Source organism: Mytilus trossulus, chromosome 5 (assembly GCF_036588685.1).
Source record: "Mytilus trossulus isolate FHL-02 chromosome 5, PNRI_Mtr1.1.1.hap1, whole genome shotgun sequence".
NCBI classification, from domain to species: Eukaryota; Metazoa; Mollusca; class Bivalvia; order Mytilida; family Mytilidae; genus Mytilus; species Mytilus trossulus.
This window is the reverse complement of record NC_086377.1, coordinates 83,302,781-83,323,175: the sequence shown is the minus strand read 5'-3', so window position 1 is coordinate 83,323,175 and position 20,395 is coordinate 83,302,781. Positions and strand designations below refer to the sequence as shown.

The window sequence follows — 20,395 nt, the reverse complement described above, 5'->3', positions numbered from 1 at the left end:
TTTCACCTACGTTTTTTTATGATAAAGACAAAAATGTCCATTCTGAGTTTATTTTGTAGCCGTATCCTTCTTTATTATATAGGTACACCAATTTGATTTTTAATCCATATGGAATCAGAGAAAAATTGGTCTAAACTGACCTCCAAACCATCAATGATTCTGAAATGAGGAGTACCCAAATTGCATCCATACTTACATTTGCATCGTCAAAAGTCTAATAATCAGTCAGGGGACTTACTGAAATAAGTGATTTTTAATGATTTTTAAATCACTTATTTGAGTAGCAAATTCGAGGTTTTGTCACAAATTGGGATTTTGTAGTTTTTAAAATTTTACACACATATATATAGGTTTAAATAATATCTTTAAGTTAGTGAAATTAAAAAATATGAACTTTTTGCTTCTTTTAAGTAGCAAGATTTATGCATTTGATGCTATGATTTAGCTGAAAATTCTATTTTTTCTAAAATGCTATAATAATGGCTTTACATAATGAACTGATACTTTCTTAAAAGATTTTTCACAGCAGTGGGAGTATTTTTCCTGTGAAGTTCAATGTTTCATCTTTAAGATTATGTAATAAATTCTACTGTTCGCGATAAAAATTTCACTGTTCGGGGGTGTTGAAATTAGTGGGGGTTATTATAAGAATGATACTTAAAGAAGTGATTTTTGGGAAGGAAATTGAGGTTTGATACTTAAACAAGTGATTTGTATGTCATTATCCTAGATTCAGTACAAGGTCATCACCTGAAATGACCTGGTCATCCTAGACTACACAGATGTTGGTTCTGATAAGTTTAGAAACATAATTAGTCCCTGGATCATTAGTATTCTATATTTAAAGTTACAATAAAATGAAATCACTTCTTCTAGTGATTAGTTTGTGCTACTTAAATAGGTGATTATTAAAGAAAGACAACTCTAACTTCCAACCTTGATGGAAATAATGTTACTTGAATCAGTGATTTAAAAAATCACTTGTTTTAGAAAGTCCCCTGACTGATAACAGAGCTTTTGTTTAATTTCTTCAAATGTTTTGAACAATTGGATATTAGTCCATGCTTACTCTTCATTATTTTTAAAATGGATACTTGTAATATATTGTATTTGATCATTTTAAAAAGATGAGGTTTTGATGACGTCGCATGGCGACGTTTCAGTACATTTTGCTTTTTCAGTAAACACTTCATTTATTTATAAATACTGTGAACGTTTTGTGCTTATCTAAATATTTTTACCTTTGTTGAAAGATTTGCATAGTATCAAATCATTAAAACACAAATTGTTTAGTCTCTAGGAAATCTTGTAAGATGTCAGCTGCTATTTTTGCTAAATAGATGCAATTTGGGTACTCGGTGCAATTTGGGTACCGTTACGTTAAGCCTATGGAGCAGTCAATTTCAAGACTGCAACCTTTATAAAAATTAATTTTGATATGCACACAGCTATCTAGATTTATTTATTGGACCTAATTATTTAATTAATACATTAAACTTAATAAAAAAAGTACATTTTATGACTGTATAACGTTCCCTTGTATTTTTTTGAAACGAATGTAACTTTCAGGGGTGTGGAAAAGCTATGCCCGACTGGCCCGACTCGTACATTTAAACAACCGGACAAGTACTTATTTTTCTCTCGGTTGTCCGTGGACAAGTAAAAAAAATATACAAGAAAATGTCCAAATCCAACAAAAATATAGAATTAATCCAAAACGTATAAAGATGTCTTAATTGATGTACCGGAAATAGATCGATTACGAAAATAGATAAAAAATATGTATCAAAACCCCGTCGAGTAACATTGCATTGGCTTTGTCCATTTACCCGGGACCGTCGATAAGGTTTTATCCATTATTCACTGGAAGTATCATATCTTTAGATTTTGTATCGAGATTCAGATTGATAAATATCTAATTAAACACCGGTCAAGCACTAGACAAAAAGAGTTATGAGTCGAGTAGAAAACCTTAAACGCAAATGGAGAAGGGCACAATGTATTTTAATAAAGATACGGAAGCGAGAATTTCAGACATCTTGGATATCGAATTGCCCCTGGCTATCTTGGATGGAAATTCGGAAAATAAAATATTTTTTGTCTCATCTTTAGAAGAAAGGTCAACATTTTTTGATGTCAAAGTGGTAAATAGAAGGGACAATTGAATTGCCCATCATGACAATTATCAAGAAGAAAAACAAGAGGCTCTCAAGGGCCTGAATCGCTCACCTTAATTTTTTTTGTTAAATCTCTCATCAATGATTATTTTGGCTTTTAAATTTATTTAAATGTTCTTTGAATCGTCCTATTTTCTTCAAAAGCAAAAAAAAAATCATTTTCTCCTATGTTCTATTTTAGCCATAGGAGCTATGTTTCTTGACATACAAGGAAATGAAATATAAAATTTATACTAGATACTCTGAAACTCATTTAGCCTAAGTTTGGCTGAAATTGATACAGCAGTTTCAAAGGAGAAGATTTTTTAAAGTAAGTCAACATGATGAACAAGTTGTGAAAAAAGTCTTTAAAGGGCAATAACTCCTTAAGGAAAATTGACTTATTTGTAGATCTTACTTTGCTTAACATTTTTGCTATAAACAGTTTATCTGTATCTATAATAGTATTCAAGATAATAACCAAAAACTGCAAAATTTCTTTAAAATCATCAATTCAGGGGCATTATCAGTCAGAGCTCAGACATAAATAAGTCTGAATCTGCTTTTGACTCATAGAAGTCTAAATTTGTAAGTTTTAGGATTTGTCTCCCTTTAATGCAAGACAAAATACGACTTAAATAAGTCAAATACTGTTAAGCAAGAAATAATTGACCAGAATAAAAAAGTTGCAAATGTCGACTCCTACAAGTCCATAACTTGGCATAAGTTATCAAAATTGGTTAACTTCAAGACCCACGCATATTTATAAAAAGGTCATGCATCTAAATCAAATAATGACAACATTGAAAGACAATGCTTTGTCTTCTATAGAAAAATATGAATGAGAGTCTAAAAAATCGGAGATAAGTACTATATATACCATGGTTTTTACGAGTTAACATATTTAAACAAACAAATCCGAAGGATGAGTTTGTTTAAATATGTTAATGAGTAAGACACATGGTATATAAAATTTGTAATATAAATAAAATGATTGACAGATTCAAGACCTTCAACTTATATTGGAAAAAGAAGATCTTGACCTTTTAGTACGTTTAACAGTTTCCTAAATATTTAAGAGGCGGGTACATTTAAAACTGAAAAGGTGGAGCTTCAGCCATGGAATAACATGAACATGAATATGTTATACCATGACTGAAGCTCCGCGTTTTTTTTTCCTTTGAATTCTAGTTGAGATGCATATTTAATTAGCAAAGTATGGTACAACATTAATTTGCATATAATATACCATGGTTTTCCCTCACCACACTTTTTAAGCAAATTATTTCATAAAAACATCAAAGGAAAAAATCCAATTTATGTTACAATGCTAATTAACCTTACAAAACAACCACCTGGAACCTCACTTAATGAGGTAAAACATCTGTGTTTAGTAAGGATGTTCAATTAGATAATTAAATATAGATAGCTCAAGTCCTTGTGAACTCTCAGACAGGTTTTTGCTGTCATAGGTGGTGTACTTTGGCCACCAAGTAAAATTATTTTTTTTCATCAACATAAATAGACCTAAACAAGTCTGTCATTTTCTGACTTAAATAAGTCTAAAATTTAAAACACATTTTATAATAAATACATGTTTTGACTTCTTTAAGTCAAAAACAAAAATCAACTTGTTTATGTCTGAGCTCTGACTGATTATACCTGAAAAACCAGTTACCCAATTTGGCTGAAAATTTCAGGACAGGTAGACCTTGACCTAATAAATACTTTAACATCTTGTCTTATTTGCTCTAAATGCTGGAGTTTTTGAGATATAAGCCAAAAACTGCATTTTACCCTGTGATCTATTTTTAGCCATGACGGCCATGTTTTTTGACGAAATAAAAAATAAAGCACAAACTTTATTTTATACACCCTACTGATCATTCAGTTGAAGTTTTGTTGAATTTAGTTGAGTAGTTTTAGAGGAGAAGATTTTTTAAAGTTAGCAAATATGAAGCACAATTAAAAATTGTCATTAAAGGACAATAACCCCTTAAGGGGTCAATTGACAATTTTGGTCATCTTAACTTATTTGTAGATCTTACTTTGCTGATCATTTTTGCTGTTTACAGTTTATCTTTATCTATCATAATATTCAAGATAATGACCAAAAACTGCAAAATTTCCTTAAATTTACCAATTAAGTGGCAGCAACCCAACAATTGGTTGTTTGATTCATCTGAAAATTTCAGGGCTGATAGATATTGACCTAATGAACATTTTTACTCCATGTCAGATTTGCTCTAAATGCTTTCGTTTTTGAGATATAAGCCAAAAACTGCATTTGACCCCTATGTTCTATTTTAAGTAACGGCGGCCATGTTTTTTGACAGATCAAAAATCGAAGCGCACATTTTGTGCAGGATATACTAAGGAACAATCGTTTTAAGTTTCATTCAAATCCATTCAGTAGTTTCAGAGGAGAAGATGTTTGAAAAATTGTTAACGACGACAGACGACGACGACGACGGACGCCAAGTGATGAGAAAAGCTCACCTGGCCTTTAAGGCCAGGTGAGCTAAAAACCAAGTGTGTCAGTTGAGAGAAACACCAAAAATCAATAGTTAATCTATTATTTAGTTTCCATTGCTTCACTCACTGTCCTCTTAATTTAGTATTTGAACTTTCTGGCTACAATTTTTATACAAAAACTGATGCAAAATCGTCCTCTGCATGTTATCTCATTGGTTGGTTTGCTGTTAGGTTTCTGTCCCATTGATGTTAACCCATTTCCTACTTTCCTAAATTTTTACACAATATAAACAAATGAATATCATTTGTTTGTAATGCAAAATTAAAAAGTGCTTAGACATGTTAGAATCATATATTATCTAACAATGAAATATTCAATATTTATTGGGACCATCAGGGCAAGTAACTTTTTTGCCCAGGGACAAGTGCCCACAACAAATATTTCCACACCCCTGGGGCAAGTAACTTTTTTTCCGGACAAGTAAAATTTACAGTTTTACTTGCCCAGGGACAAGTGCCCACAACAAATATTTCCACACCCCTGACTTTCAAACCCTTCATTGTACCTCAAATATTTCATCGTATTCCCGAAAATTATAATATACAGAATCATGAATATTCATATAATATCAATCAAAAGCAATCAGAACCTTCTGCACTGTGTCTAAACCACACCGGCAGAATTTGATCGGACTCGATGGTATCTAACGTCCGGCACAATGACGGAACATCAATAGACAGAAGAAAGATAGGTTTCTCCTTATTTTCTTATTTTTTTAATGATATCGAAGAATATATATACATATACAACTATTTTCTATTGTGAGATGCAATATTTTCTACAACCGTTCTATATTAACGGAGAAATAAGTCAAAATGCATGTCAAAATGACGAATTGAGTGAACCTTGCCTCGAAATTGTTTAATTTCTCTTTAAATTGTTCACATTGTACGGAAAGAAAGGTACGGGAAGATAGATATTGACACGGAGATTGCAAATTTAGTTATTATGAGCATCTCAATAATTGTAACTCTGTGTATGGAACGAAAGAAATGGGTCATGTCAAAATGGAACTGGCCGGTTTCGTCAATGTATACAACCCGGTTTCGTCATAGATTTCAAAATGCATAACCCGGTTTGGTCAAATAAAAAAAATCATAATCGCATTACATTATAATTGATTATTTAATTTCACAGTTCAAAAGGAGTTTTGTGGGTCGTTCGAAAACAAGTTCGTTCACCGGACAGCGGCTTATTATTTATATGAGTCTCAGATTCAAATAAATAATAAGCAAATTCCTACTCTTATAGAACTCAAATATTTTAATTTTACTTTGCATTCTGAACTTTTTTAACAGCTTATTGAGATTAAAGCTCTTTAAATATGCGTTTTCTATATGAGTTATGGGAAAATATATTGAACATGTTTAAACTTGAAATTAAAGTTTACGGTCATAAAAATCGAAACACACAATTGATATGTGATTTTCTCGCACAAAAGAATGGACACCTTTATAAGTAATATAATCATTCCATGTATGTAATCTTTTCTACCATCGTTAAAAATAAATCTTCTTAAGGATAAACGTTGATGATAAGACAAATGTATATGCATGCATAATCAACATAGAATGTAGGATTACAACTACCACGCCTCCGGGTGCGGGAATTTCTCGCTACATTGAAGACCTGTTGGTGACCTTCTGCTGTTGTTTTTTTATTTGGTCGGGTTGTTGTCTCTTTGACACATTCCCCATTTCCATTCTCAATTGTATTAAAATAAAATTTATTTATCACTAATTGTAACTATACTGCTATGTACAAATTAGTATAATAGTCTCAGGTCATCGATAAAATTCAATAATAATTATTTTGTTAACATTATTAAAAAAAACGAGTCTGTACTGTTGCCATTGTGTTATGATGATCGTACACTGACGTTGGTCAATATATTTTGACAATATATACGGACAGACGGATTCAGTTTATTTCAAAGTGGCCGTATTTCGAACAACTTGTACATACCGCCGAGCGTAGCGAGTCGAACAATATTTTGATTATTTTTTGCTTTACAAAATCGTTAAATACAGGAATCAATATAGTTTTGGCAACCGAAGGTGGGGTCAGGGCGTGCAACGTATATGTCATCTAGATTCGCCACTTATCTTATAAAGTGTATAACGAATTAAAATATTGTCAGAAATGAGAAATCAGGGACACCCGGGAAATCGGATTATGTGAGTTGGATTATGTTTATTATAATAAATGCCGAATATCAAGTTCTTTTTATCGATTTCTATACATTTTTCTCAAATATATATAAAAGTTATATAGGAAAATGATAAGGCAGACAAATATACAAATAAATCGACTTGGCCGATATCCTAATAAAACTTATTGACCTTTAATTACGATTTTTTTTTCATTTCTTTGCGTTTTTACACCCCCATCCCAATTTTGACAGGACGTATTATTGTATACACCCGTCTGTCCATCCGTCCGTTCCTTCATCTATCAGTCATTCGGTCCGTCCGTCCGTCCGTCCGTCCGTCTAGCTATCCGTCTATCTTTCTGTCCAGCGTAAACATGTCGTACCGTAACTTGAGAACAGCTTATCTAGTTTTTTATGACACTTAACAAAGTTATTTCTTGAAATGGTCAAACGATTTGTAAACCTTTTAGTGAAAATCAAATTAAATCTTTTTGAGTTACAGAACTTTGTAAGTAAAACAGGAGTGTGTTTTTTTTTAACATGTCGCGCCATATCTCAAAATGGTTAATCATTATTGCATCAAACTTTACACACTTCTTAGTAATATAAATCTTAACTTCTGCATACTTTAAGGTGATGTTTTAAATTTTGTTTTTTAAGCGTTAATTAGGTTTTCTTTGTAAAAAAAAAAGGGGGGGTCACATACTGCGATGTATCTCAAAACCTATATAAAAAAAATCATAATGTTAATGTTAAAAAAATAATTAGATATCAGTGTTTGCTATTGAGTATTTATATTCCATTTAAAATTAGTTTGAAGATCAGTGAAATAACGGATACGACTTTCATTAGGAAAATGTGTAGTACTATAATTACCTATGTAAATAAATATAAACACGCCAAGTTTACTTTATAATACATATATATTTAAATTCTTTCGAAAGACAATGTTCAGATCCGTGTTAACGTTGCTTTTCATAAATTGTTGGTTTTAAAAAAATATAAAAAACCGGGTGATATATATAGACGAAACCGGGTGTTGTGTAGTAAATAACAATGACGAAACCGGTGTATTTTTATTTGACATGACCCATTTATTTCGTTCCATACACAGAAATACAAGAACTCGGATGATCATAATGACTAGTTTTGCAATCTCTGTGTCAGTATCTATCTTCCCGTACCTTTCTTTCCGTACAATGTGAACAATTTAACGAGAAATTAAACAATTTCGAGGCAAGGTTCACTCAATTCGTCATTTTGACATGCATTTTGACTTATTTCTCCGTTAATATAGAACGGTTGTAGAAAATATTGCATCTCACAATAGAAAATAGTTGTATATGTATATATATTCTTCGATATCATTAAAAAAATAAGAAAATAAGGAGAAACCTATCTTTCTTCTGTCTATTGATATTCCGTCATTGTGCCGGACGTTAGATACCATCGAGTCCGATCAAATTCTGCCGGTGTGGTTTAGACACAGTGTTCTGAGACTTAACAAGTTCATAGAAGGCCGTAATTGGAGGTCACCCAAAGATTTAATTTTACACACATTTAGGGTAATTTGGAGTTATCTCCCATTGGTTTGCCATACCTACAAAATGTAAATAATATTTTTAAAATGAGATAAAATGAGTAGAGCCTTTGTCATTTCTTCACGTGAGTCAAATTTAACAGATATATTAAAAACTTACCGTTTAAAGTCATTGAAATGATTATGATTGATGATTTCTTGGTTAAAAAGAATTGTTTGTAGAACACGTTGTCAAAACAAAAAACAAACCAAAACGAGACTCTGAATGACGGGATTGGGACAAGTCGGACCAGGAAAACTCGGACCAGTTTTAAAGAAACTGGATTGGATTGAAAGATATGACCAGTTTGAAACACTGATTGGCCCCATTTAAGGTCGATTCTAAACAATTTCAAAGACACCTCGGAACAATGTGAAACACTGATTGGGCCAATTTAAGAACGCTTCTCAGTGGTTGATTCTAAGGAAAAAAAGGGGGCGTAGAGGACGTAATTGACGCGGCCTCCCGTTTGATCGCCAAATAAATAATAAATAATTTTTCACGGTGTATATAGATTTTTAGTATAAAATGTCCACACATTTTTTTTATTTAATTCTCTTAAAAACTGGTCCGAGTTGTCCATGTTGTCTTAAAATGATTTTGACAAAATTTCCGAACGGTTGTTTTATTCATGAATGTCTATAAAAAAATAAGACAATTCACATAAATTTGCCAATGAATATTGACTGAATGCTACCATTTCCCCAACAGGAGGATCTTTTCCTTTTTCACATCAGTGAGGGTCTGGAATTGGGGAGGGGTGTCAGGGGCGGATTTAGGCGGGGGCGTGGCGTGGGTTGTTTTCTAACTTATTTGAGTATCAGAAGACGCCATTCCATCTTTTTTTACATTGACAGTATATAAAACAGTCAGTTTAACAGAATCAACGTGATTATCAATCAACTGACCTACGATTTATTTAAGTTCTATAAATATTATATACCTACTGAAAAGGAAGGTGTCAAACGCGGAGCTGCGTTTGATGACAAATAAAATAGGTTTTTAGCAGTTCAAGTACAAACAATTCTTACATTGTATTTGCGGTTTTTATAATCAATTTCTTTGATAATCGAATTTCCGAAGCATCCCTAACGGCCTTACTCACTTTCACAATTTCATCATGGCACGGCCAAGATAACAGTCCAGATGAGATTCTTTCTTAATGTTTAAATACTGTTTCAAGTGAAAGGTTAGCTTATTATTTGTATCTCTGTGTCTTTATATATTTCTTACTTGTAACCTGGAAATTTTTCCGAATTGTGTACCGCATTATTACATGCATGGGACCCTCAGAAAATAAACATAACTACGTAAATGCATCTCATTCTGATTTTATGTGGTTTGTGGCGAACACGGTATATACAGGCGCGTAGCTCCCTATACGCCAACACGCAGTTGTGTGCACATCGGTTCGGCATGCAAAAAAAATTATTGCAAAATTAAAAATTTATAAAGGAAATTTTAAAGAAAACACATATGTTGTCACTTTTTTGATTGATGAAATGTCATTAAATAACGGCACTTGGTTTCAAAATAGAAGTTTTATTGGAGATCATGCATGACAAAATCGGACACTGTAATTTAAAACTTGTATCTTTTACAAGATTTGAATTTGTTATACTCAGTCTAATACATGTAGCTTCGGAGCACATTCACAGAGTACGGTTTATCTGTTTGGAATGAGATGTACCAATCGGGCCGGCATTAACTCTTTGATATCGTTGAAATTATGCCACGGCGATGTGTTCGAGGGACTACCAGGGCCACTCATCCTGCAAACACGCCAAAACAGTATTGGAAAGTCTTATTATATTTTGCGTTTATAGACCATATGATAATGGAACTGGAGAGAGGAGTCGCGTCTGGTATTATCAGAAAATCGTTTCTCTGTGCCGTATCTGCTTCCTCGTGTTGTAGGAAATATAACACACGAACAAATCTGAACATTGTCTGAGACATACGAAACTGACCTGGTATGTTATTTGGACGAATTCAATTGGGAAGTCGCTCGATGGCAAACACGTACACTGGTTTATAACATCTCGCGAGTACTACCGTGGTGATCTATCAGTGTACTACGTACGTTGAAATCAAATGTACGATCAACAATGAACAATGACAGGTTACCATCGCTAGCATTACTGCATATACACCGAGATTTCAGTGTGAATATTGACAAATAAATAGAGAATATAAAAAAGAAGATGTGGTATGATTGCCAAGCTTGTTTCTGCCTAGACCCGAAGAGCAGATTTTGGACAATTTTGAGTAAATTCTGTATCAGAAAAATGTGTAGTTTATATTTTCAATTAACCATGATTTACTTTATTCAGAAGCTTTATGAATAGTTTTACATTCATAAATTGTTTGTAAGTCCTATCTACATGTAGCTCCTCTTTCGACTGTCCAATGACCGAAAACCGAAAAAAAACCATTTTCCTGCATAAAAGGGTCCCCAAAATTGTTTCGTCTCGCTCCGCTCGGCGGTAGATGCTTGCACATCGTTTCTTTCTAACTACGCCCCTGATATATAAAGTCTGGCACGACCTCCGAAAATTAAAAAAAGTAAAAACAGATATATTATGAAAGGACAATTCAAAATCACGGAGAAAAGTAGAAATTTTCGTTAGCAAAATCTAATACTAGTATTGGTCAGGTGAGCTGTTGTGATATGTCTCGTCTCACCTTGCTTCCGTCGGTCCACCCGTCAATCTGTCAACTCATCACATTTCCATCGTCTTAACCAAGTTTGTCGGGGCTGGTGTTATGGAGTGTTAAAGTAATTCTTAATTTCATTTCACATTATTGAAACCGTGTACAATCGGCTTTGACACATTGACGACGTGCAAACAAGGGTTATTTCTTTTGTGATGTTTCTGTATTTCTTTTTGTCACAACTACCAGCACCATGTCTTTCAAGTATTAGTTCAGATATGTATTACCTGATATTGCTATATAGATAATTTTACAATAAGTGCTGGTGTCTTGATAGTAGATTGGTTTGCATAGGAACACATAATCAAAATAAAATGTTCGCATGCTCTTCAGATTCTGTTTTTAGAGCTGCAGCTTTATAACTGTAGCTTTATAAAATCATATATGCAATATGAATCTCTTAGTGCGTAAGTTAGGGGTATTAGGAGATTGTTGTAGATTTTTCTAATGTGTAGGAGACCTTGCCATGATCATAACTTGAAGTTCTTCGCGGAACAGGAACATATATGTATATATATTGTTCTAAATCTGTCCGTCCATCCGTTAGTCAGTCAATAGTGATTGTAGATTGTTGACAGGGTGGATTTAGGCGGTTTCTGCTAGAAACTTAATTTCTCGCTAATTTTACCTCACAATAGTTCGGAATACCTACATTGCACCACTTTAGAAGAATATTTCAATAATTTTACCTAAAAAAATGTTTCGCCTCCCTCCGCTCGGCGAATATATAAAACTTTGCACCCCCCCCTAATCTCAAATCCTGGATCCGCTCCTGGGTGTCGTATTTACAAACTGATTCCCCTCAGTGACACATGCAACAGTGGCGGATCCAAGGGGGGGGGGGGGTCCGGGGGTTGGAACCCCCCTTTTTTTTTAGACAATCAATGTATTCAAATGGGGACATATAGTTGGACACCCCCCCCCCCCTTTATCCTGAGTTGGGACCCCCCCCCTCCATTTTAAAAATGGCTGGATCCGCCCGTGCATGCATGTAATTCAGTTCAAAGAGTCACATTTTCCTTCGTCAACTTTGTAACACATGTAATTTCAGAAAGTCAATTGGCAATGTTTTTTTGTAGAATAGTACATTTTTTTTTGTACAAGTTCAACTTGTATTCGAACACAGGCATGTGCACTTTTCTTGGTGGCTTTATTTCAAGAAAAAATAACTATCCTGTTCCCTTTGGAAATGCAGAAATTTTTACTTCCGCATACAAAAGTCTTAACACTTTCTGATACGTGAAATCCTCTGTTTGCTAAGAAATTATCTCCCGGTAAAGGTGTCGATAATTTTCAGTTATTTTCTTAATTGTTACTTGATCGTCCATCCAACCATTAGACAGTATATTTAACTGCGGAGGGTCACCGACTGATATTACTCAACAAAACATACATGTAATAACATCAGATACACATACAACACAAACAGACAGACAGACAGACAGACAGACAGACAGCACATATATGTATTAATACATAGATAGCACATGCAGAATAAAAGCTAAGCAAGTTATATATTAAAACAAATGTCAAATATCAGCACATAGTAGCACATAGTATTTATATCGGAGTAGCACATGCAAAATAAAACACTATAAGCACAAACAAAAGACTGCATGCAGCAATAGCAAAGGTAATGCATAAGCAAAAGAAATAAATAGCTAAATAAAAAAAAGTAAAAATAACTGCAAAAAGATTGAAACATAAAAAAACAAAAAACAATCAGCAGGCTTCGAGGTGAAGTTATGGGGCAGCAAGTAAGTACATTATTTACAAGAACTGCATGTACATTTTTCTGAAATCACCAGGTGGAGATAAAAATTTTGAACTGGCCAAAAGTTGATAAGCTCCTTGCCTCATTTGGCAAGGAATTCCAGAGTTTTGCTGCCTCATAACTAAAGCTTTTCTTACCATACCTTGTTGTTTTTGGCCGTGGTATATTTGCTATGCCTTTGTACCTGAAGTTATATGAATTTTCTTTAATATTTACTAAACTATGTAGGAATTCTGGACTTGATTTATTAATTATTTTATATGTCTCTCAATCTTCTCATTTTTAGTGCTGGTAGCTTAGACTGTTCAAGAAGTGTATCGTATGAATTAGTGTAGTCGTCATAAATAAATCTGAGTGCTCTTTCTTGTATTTTTTTCTATTTTCTTTGTGTTTTGTTCACTGCAGAAGTGCCATGTAAGAGGACAGTAGCTGAGGTTTGACATGATAAATTAGTGGTATATTGTGAGTTTAGAAAGTCTGGTGAGATGAGTGCCAATTCTTTTTAAAACGTTTAGTTGTCGTGCAGCTTTTTTGCAAATATTTGAAATGTGAGTGTTGAAATCCAGTTTAAAGTCTATTGTTACACCGAGTAGTTTCACTTCGTCGTCACATTTTATATTGAATCCATTTAGATTGAAAACAATATTTTGAGTGTGTGTTTTTTTAGCTCACCTGGCCCGAAGGGCCAAGTGAGCTTTTCTCATCACTTTGCGTCCGTCGTCCGTCGTCGTCGTCCGTCGTCGTCGTCGTCCTGCGTCCGGCGTTAACTTTTACAAAAATCTTCTCCTCTGAAACTACTGGGCCAAATTAAACCAAACTTGGCCACAATCATCATTGGGGTATCTAGTTTAAAAATTGTGTCCGGTGACCCGGTCAACCAACCAAGATGGCCGCCATGGCTAAAAATAGAACATAGGGGTAAAAGGCAGTTTTTGGCTTATAACTCAAAAACCAAAGCATTTAGAGCAATTCTGACATGGGGTTAAATTGTTTATCAGATCAAGATCTATCTGCCCTGAAAATTTCAGATGAATCGAACAACCTCTTGTTGGGTTGCTACCCCTAAATTGGTAATTTTAAGGAAATTTTGCTGTTTTTGGTCATTATCTTGAATAATATTATAGATAGAGATAAACTGTAAACAGCAATAATGTTCAGCAAAATAAGATTTACAAATAAGTCAACATGACCGAAATGGTCAAATGACCCCTTTAGGAGTTATTGCCCTTTATAGTCAATTTTTAACCATTATTCGTAAATCTTAGTAATCTTTTACAAAAATCTTCTCCTCTGAAACTACCGGGCCAAATTAAACCAAACTTAGCCACAGCCATCATTGGGGTATCTAGTTTAAAAATTGTGTCTGGTGACCCGGTCAACCAACCAAGATGGCCACCATGGCTAAAAATAGAACATGGGGTAAAATGCAGTTTTTGGCTTATAACTCGAAAACAAAAGCATTAAGAGCAAAACTGGCATGGGGTTAAATTGTTTATCAGGTCAAGATCTATCTGCCCTGAAAATTTCAGACAAACAGATTGTCAATTTTTAACAATTTTCATAAAATTTGTAAATTTTTACTAACATTTTCAACTGAAACTACTGGGCCAATCATTATAGATGGGGATATTTGTATGCAGCAAGAATGTTCAGTAAAGTTAGATCTACAAACACATCACCATCACCAAAACACAATTTTGTCACAAATCTATCTGTGTCCTTTGTTGAATATTCACATATACCAAGGTGAGCGACACAGGCTCTTTAGAGCCTCTAGTTTTACCTATGGCAATTGCCTGGAATTTTTCTGGGTTTGCCTGCATTTTGTTGAAAGAGTACCATTATATTAGGGAATTACTATCTTCCTCTAAGAGTTTAATAACTGATTCCAAAGTATTACCTGTTTTTGAGAGGGTGTTATCATCAGCATAGTTATATAAATCACAGTGTTTGACAAAAAGAAAAATATCATTTCTGAATACATTAAATAATACAGGGCCTAGTATAGATCCCTGAGGAACACCTTTATATATATCTTGCATTTGACTGATACTCTGGCCAATTTTTACACACTGTTTTCTTGCAGTCAGATAGCTTTTGAGTATATCCAGAGCAGATGGACTAAGGCCATATTTTTCCAATTTAAAAAGAAGTAAATCATGTTATTACATGTATGTTTTGTTTATTAATATCAGTCGGTTTAAAGAGCTCCTAAGAGCTCATGTTCATTGTTATTGTGTATATATGCAACCCGACTTTAAATAAAGATTACTTTACTTTACTTTTACTTTTTACAGTGTGGATGGGGTATATAGAATATAGAATAATTGGGGGAACAACATTGTGTCCGGGGATACAGAGGCACTGGTTTAAACAAATCAGTACTAATCTTAACACAATCTTATATCTATATAAAAATTTAATAAATAGTGAACAGAACTGGATTCAGTGCTATATTAAACTTAAAGAAATAGAGGATACAGGCGACCACAACTGGACACAGTGCTATTTCTATATCAGAGGGCCTGGATGGGGGGTCTGTTATTCTGTTAACATTTATTTTTCACCCCTTTTTTCTCTAATCTTCAAAAAATTAACCCCTTTTTCCTCTAATCTTCCGTTTTTTGCCCGTTATTCTCTAATCTTCATTTTTCAAGGGCATTATTCTTTAATCATTTAACCCCATCCAAACCCTCATATAAAAATTACAGAAGCAGGGGGCTACAGGCGGACACAAGTGGACACAATGCTATTTCTATATAAAACTTATAGAAACTTGTGGCTACAGGCAGACACAGCTGGACCCAGTGCTATATATACAACTTTTAAAAAAAACAAAAAAAACAGAGAGATACAGGCGGACACAAGTAAACACAACGTTGTTTCTATTTAAAACTTAAAGAAACAGGGGATACAGGCGGACACAAGTGGACACAACGTTATTTCTATATAAAACGTACCTAGGTGCATTTAATAAAGCAACATTTAAACTTATTATTTTCATTTTTATTTTAAATTGTATTTTTTTTGGGTATTTATATTTAATGTTACTCGATTTGGTTCATTCCTAAAAGGGTTCGACGACTTACAGAAAAGAGCGACGATTTACAGAAAAGAACCGAAAAGGACCAAAAAGAACCGAAAAGGACCGGAAAGAACCGAAAAGGAGATCGAAGTTTTTTGTAATCGAAGAAAATTAGCAAATTTAAATAAAGGGCCCTAAAATTAGTAGTGTAAAATCATTCAAACGGGAAAACCAACGGTCTAATCTATATAAGAAAAACGAGAAACGAGAAACACGTATTAGTCCGGCGGCTTTGTGAAAAATTGTGCACATCCTGTTACAAGCATGAAATTTGGCATAGACCTTCATCAACTATTACTCTTTTATTTTAGATAGGGAGGCATTTGAAAAAATGTCTCACTTCCGGTAAATTCCAAAATGGCGGACGTTATACTTAAATCAGCCCAATATCGAAGGCTAGTGTGTAAAAATGTGTTATTATCATGCTACTATCATAATATTTGGTACAGACCTTTGTTTTTTTACTACTTTGAGATAAATTTAAAAGATTAGATGAGGGAGGGTACTTGAAATGTGTTTAAACGTATTGCTACTTTCATTACATTGTTTAGGACGCTCTCTTTGGTGCTTCTGATGGATACAATGTATAAGACATATGTCTTAAAAACCCTTACTTCCGGTAATATCCAAAATAGCGGACATAGAACTATCATTTTTGATTTAAATTTTCAACCTTTTTTCCAAATGTAAAGAAATTGATTTTATTTTGTGCTGGTCATTAAACTTTTGGCTTTAAGTTATCCCCAAAACCACTTATTCTTGCATGTTGTAAATGTTTAGATATAAAGTTGACACTTCCGGTATAAATATGACGTAAATTTCAAAGATGAGTCCTCAATCTATTTCTTCGATGTAGAGTTTTGAATAGATTGATTAAAACAAAATAAAATCACTAAAGTACTAAAAAAAAATAAAAATTACTACTATTTGGCCAAGAATACATGCTAATTCACAGTCACCACCACATGTACACAAGGCAGTGCACAGGAGACCCGATTTTTCACATTAAAAATAACCGCGGCATTCTTTCTTACATCCATATTGTACAAACTTATGAAAAAATGATGAGGCCTCCGAAAGAGGCCTCTTTGTCCCTTCGCCATTAGTGAATGGACTAGGTAGCATAAGAGTCAATCCCAAGCTCGTCTCACTAAACACCTGCATTAGTATATTGCACGTTTTACATGCTTCAAAAGACTAGACCAAGTTGTGGGAATAGCCTCACTTATTATTAGCTTTCCCTTTTGTGCATACAATGACTTTCTTGCTTCTTTATTCATGTTAGCTCCATCTGATAAGTTTGTGCGATCTTACAGTACAACCCCGGTGATTTAGGCTGATCAATCATCTTTTTTTATGATAAAGTAACATCTTCAAATACCATCAATGTCTCCCACGCAGTCTTTTTTTTTTGTTTCCTTTTCAAGAAAAGAGAGAACCGTATCACAACCGGTAAAGATATGGGTGAGAAATAAGTGTGTGTGACCACTCATTGCCTAGTGCATTTGAAAGATCATTGATAGATATTAATCCAAAGATATTTGCCTCCCCAAACACAATCCATAGTTCGTCTGCCCCTATGTCACGGAATAGCGAAATAGTATTGACAGCATCATCAGTGACTGTTAATCATGACTTGTTCAAGTTCTTGTTTCACTGCATCAGACACATGCACCATGATTTAAGTGTCAGTCTCTTTATGTGAACAATGTGCTACACTTAAAATACATCACGTGGTGGATAAAATAGAATATCCTGAGCATTTGTTGCTACAACTATCATACTCATCAAAGACTTCATCCACTTTGGTTATAGTTTCAAGGTATTTTATTAAGGTAAGGACATTATACCCAATCCTCATACTCGTTAGGAAACACCTTGAAACTGTAACGACAGTGGATGTAGTGTTTGATGTGAACATAGACAATACTGGTAGTTTGAAAGCTGCTAAAAGAAGCAAGAGCAACTTTTAGGGGAGAAAGAATACAAAGACGAATTCAGGATTAAATACATCATCAAAATTGGCAAAGTTTTTTGAGATACGATGACAGTGAGAAAGAACTTTTAAGTTTTCATTCACAGCAGCTTGCTCAATACAATTTTGAGTACAAGGTAGTTTAAGCAACAAATGCTCAGGATGTTATCCACCACTTGATGATGTTTCAAGTTTAGCACCATGTTTACACGAAGAGACTGACACTAGAATCAAGATCGATGTGTCTGATGCAGTGAAACACAGACTTAACTGAGTCATGACTCAAACAGTTGATACTGATGTCATTGCTGTTTCGTTATTCCGTGACACAGGGGCAGACAAGCTTTGGTTTGCATTTGGAAGGAGAAAAAGCATAAGATATATGTCAATCAATGACCTTTCAAATGTACTAGGCATTACAAGATAACAGGTTTGCTGGAAAAGGAACTGCGTTGGTGACATTAATGGAGGTTGAAGATGTGACTATAGCATTTAGAATGATGATTGACCAGACAACATTACCATATGGATTTGATAAGGTTAATGTCATTGAAAACGATACGTGGTTTTGTTGTAAGATCAAAAAAAAAAGAAACAGATTGGGTTGACAAGGCAAGAAAATATGTGTTTTTGGAATTTATGGATGTGAGAAACAATACCACAGTCTTTGTAAATGTTGGAAATCAGCTCTCCGATTGTGAATTGCGACCTAACGAGTATGCTGATTGGGAATTATGTCCTTACCTCAATAAAATACATTGAAACTGAAATACAAGTGGATGAAGTCTTTGATGTGTATGGTAGTTATAGCAACAAATGGTCAGGAGATTCTATCTTATTCAACACGTGATGTATTTCAAGTTCAGCACCAAGTTCACATTTAGAGGCAGACACTAAAATCATGGTGCATGTGTTTCATGCAGTGAAACACGAATTTAAACGAGTCATGATTCGAACAGTCGTTAATGATGATGCTGTCACTACTGTTTCGCTATTCCGTGACATAGGAGTAGACGAACTATGGATTGTGTTTGGGAGGGCAAAATACTTTGGATTAATATCTATCAATGGACTTTCAAATGCACTAGGCAATGAGTGATCTGATTGATCGGACACACTTATTGTTATCCATGCCTTTACCTGCTGTGATGTGGTTCTCTCTTTGCTTGAAAGGTAAAAAAAAAAGACTATGGGAGACATTGATTGCATTTGAAGATGTGACTTTAACATAACGAATTATGATTAATTAGACTAAATCACCGGGTTTTACTGTAAGATCGCACAAACTTAACAGATGGGTATAGCATGGATAACGAAGCAAGAATATAACTATTTGCGCAAAAGGAAATGCTTTTTTTCCCCTCAATTTGGTCTAGTCTTTTCCAGCTTGAAATCATGCAATATACTTAGGTAGGTGTTTAGGGAGACGAGCTTGGGATTGGCTCTTATGCTTCCCTCTCCAGGCGGGGACAAAGAGGATAACTTTTTAAAAACTCTTTTTGATGCCTCATCATTTTGTCAGAAGCTTGTACATTGTGGATGTAAGAAAGGATACCGCGGTCATTTTTAATATGGAAAATCAGGTATCCCGTGCACTGAGATGTGTGCATGTCGTGGTGATCGTTATTTTTGGCCGAAAATTGTAGTAATTTTAAATATGTTTTAGTACTAAAGTGATTTTATTATGTTTTAATCAATCTATCCAAAACTCTACATCGAAGAAATAGATTGAGGACTCATCTTTGAAATTTACGTCATATTTTTACCGGAAGTGTCAACTTTATATCTATACATTCACAACATGCAAGAATAAGTGGTTTTGAGGATAACTTAAAGCCAAAAGTTTAATGACCAGCACAAAATAAAATTAATTTCTTTACATTTGGAGAAAGGTTGAAAATTTAAATAAAAAATTATATTTCTATGTCCGCTATTTTGGATATAACCGGAAGTAAGGGTTTTTAAGACATATGTCTTATACATTGTATCTATCAGAAGCACCAAAGAGAGGTTCTTGACATATAATGATAGTAGCAATACGTTTAATCACATTTCAATTACCCTCCCTAAAAAATAAGCTTATTTAAGTACAATCTCCACCATGTTGGATTTTAACCGGAAGTGGGGTTTCTGAAGACATCTAATCTATGTAATCTATCCAAAAGTAGTAAAAAACAAAGGTCTGTACCAAATATTATGAAAGCATGATAATAACACATTTTTACACACTAGCCTTCAAATTGGGCTGATTCAAGTATGACGTCCGCCATTTTGGATTTTACCGGAAGTGAGACATTTTTTTCAAATGCCTCCCTATCTGAAATAAAAGAGTTATAGTTGAGGTTGGTCTATGCCAAATTTCATGCTTGTAACAGGATGTGCACAATTCGACTGAAATATGCTTGTAGCCGCCGGACTATAT

The 20,395-nt window shown here is 34.0% G+C and overlaps 1 protein-coding gene across 1 annotated transcript in view; it reads right to left on the bottom strand.

Moving 5' to 3' along the window:
- Positions 1-8,644, bottom strand: part of LOC134719215 (uncharacterized) — a 347,702-nt gene extending 339,058 nt beyond the window's left edge. The window contains exon 1 of the mRNA XM_063582218.1: positions 8,545-8,644. The gene's annotated coding sequence lies outside the window, so the exon portion shown is untranslated. The remainder of the gene's footprint in view (positions 1-8,544) is intronic.
- Between the last annotated feature and the right edge of the window lie 11,751 nt (positions 8,645-20,395).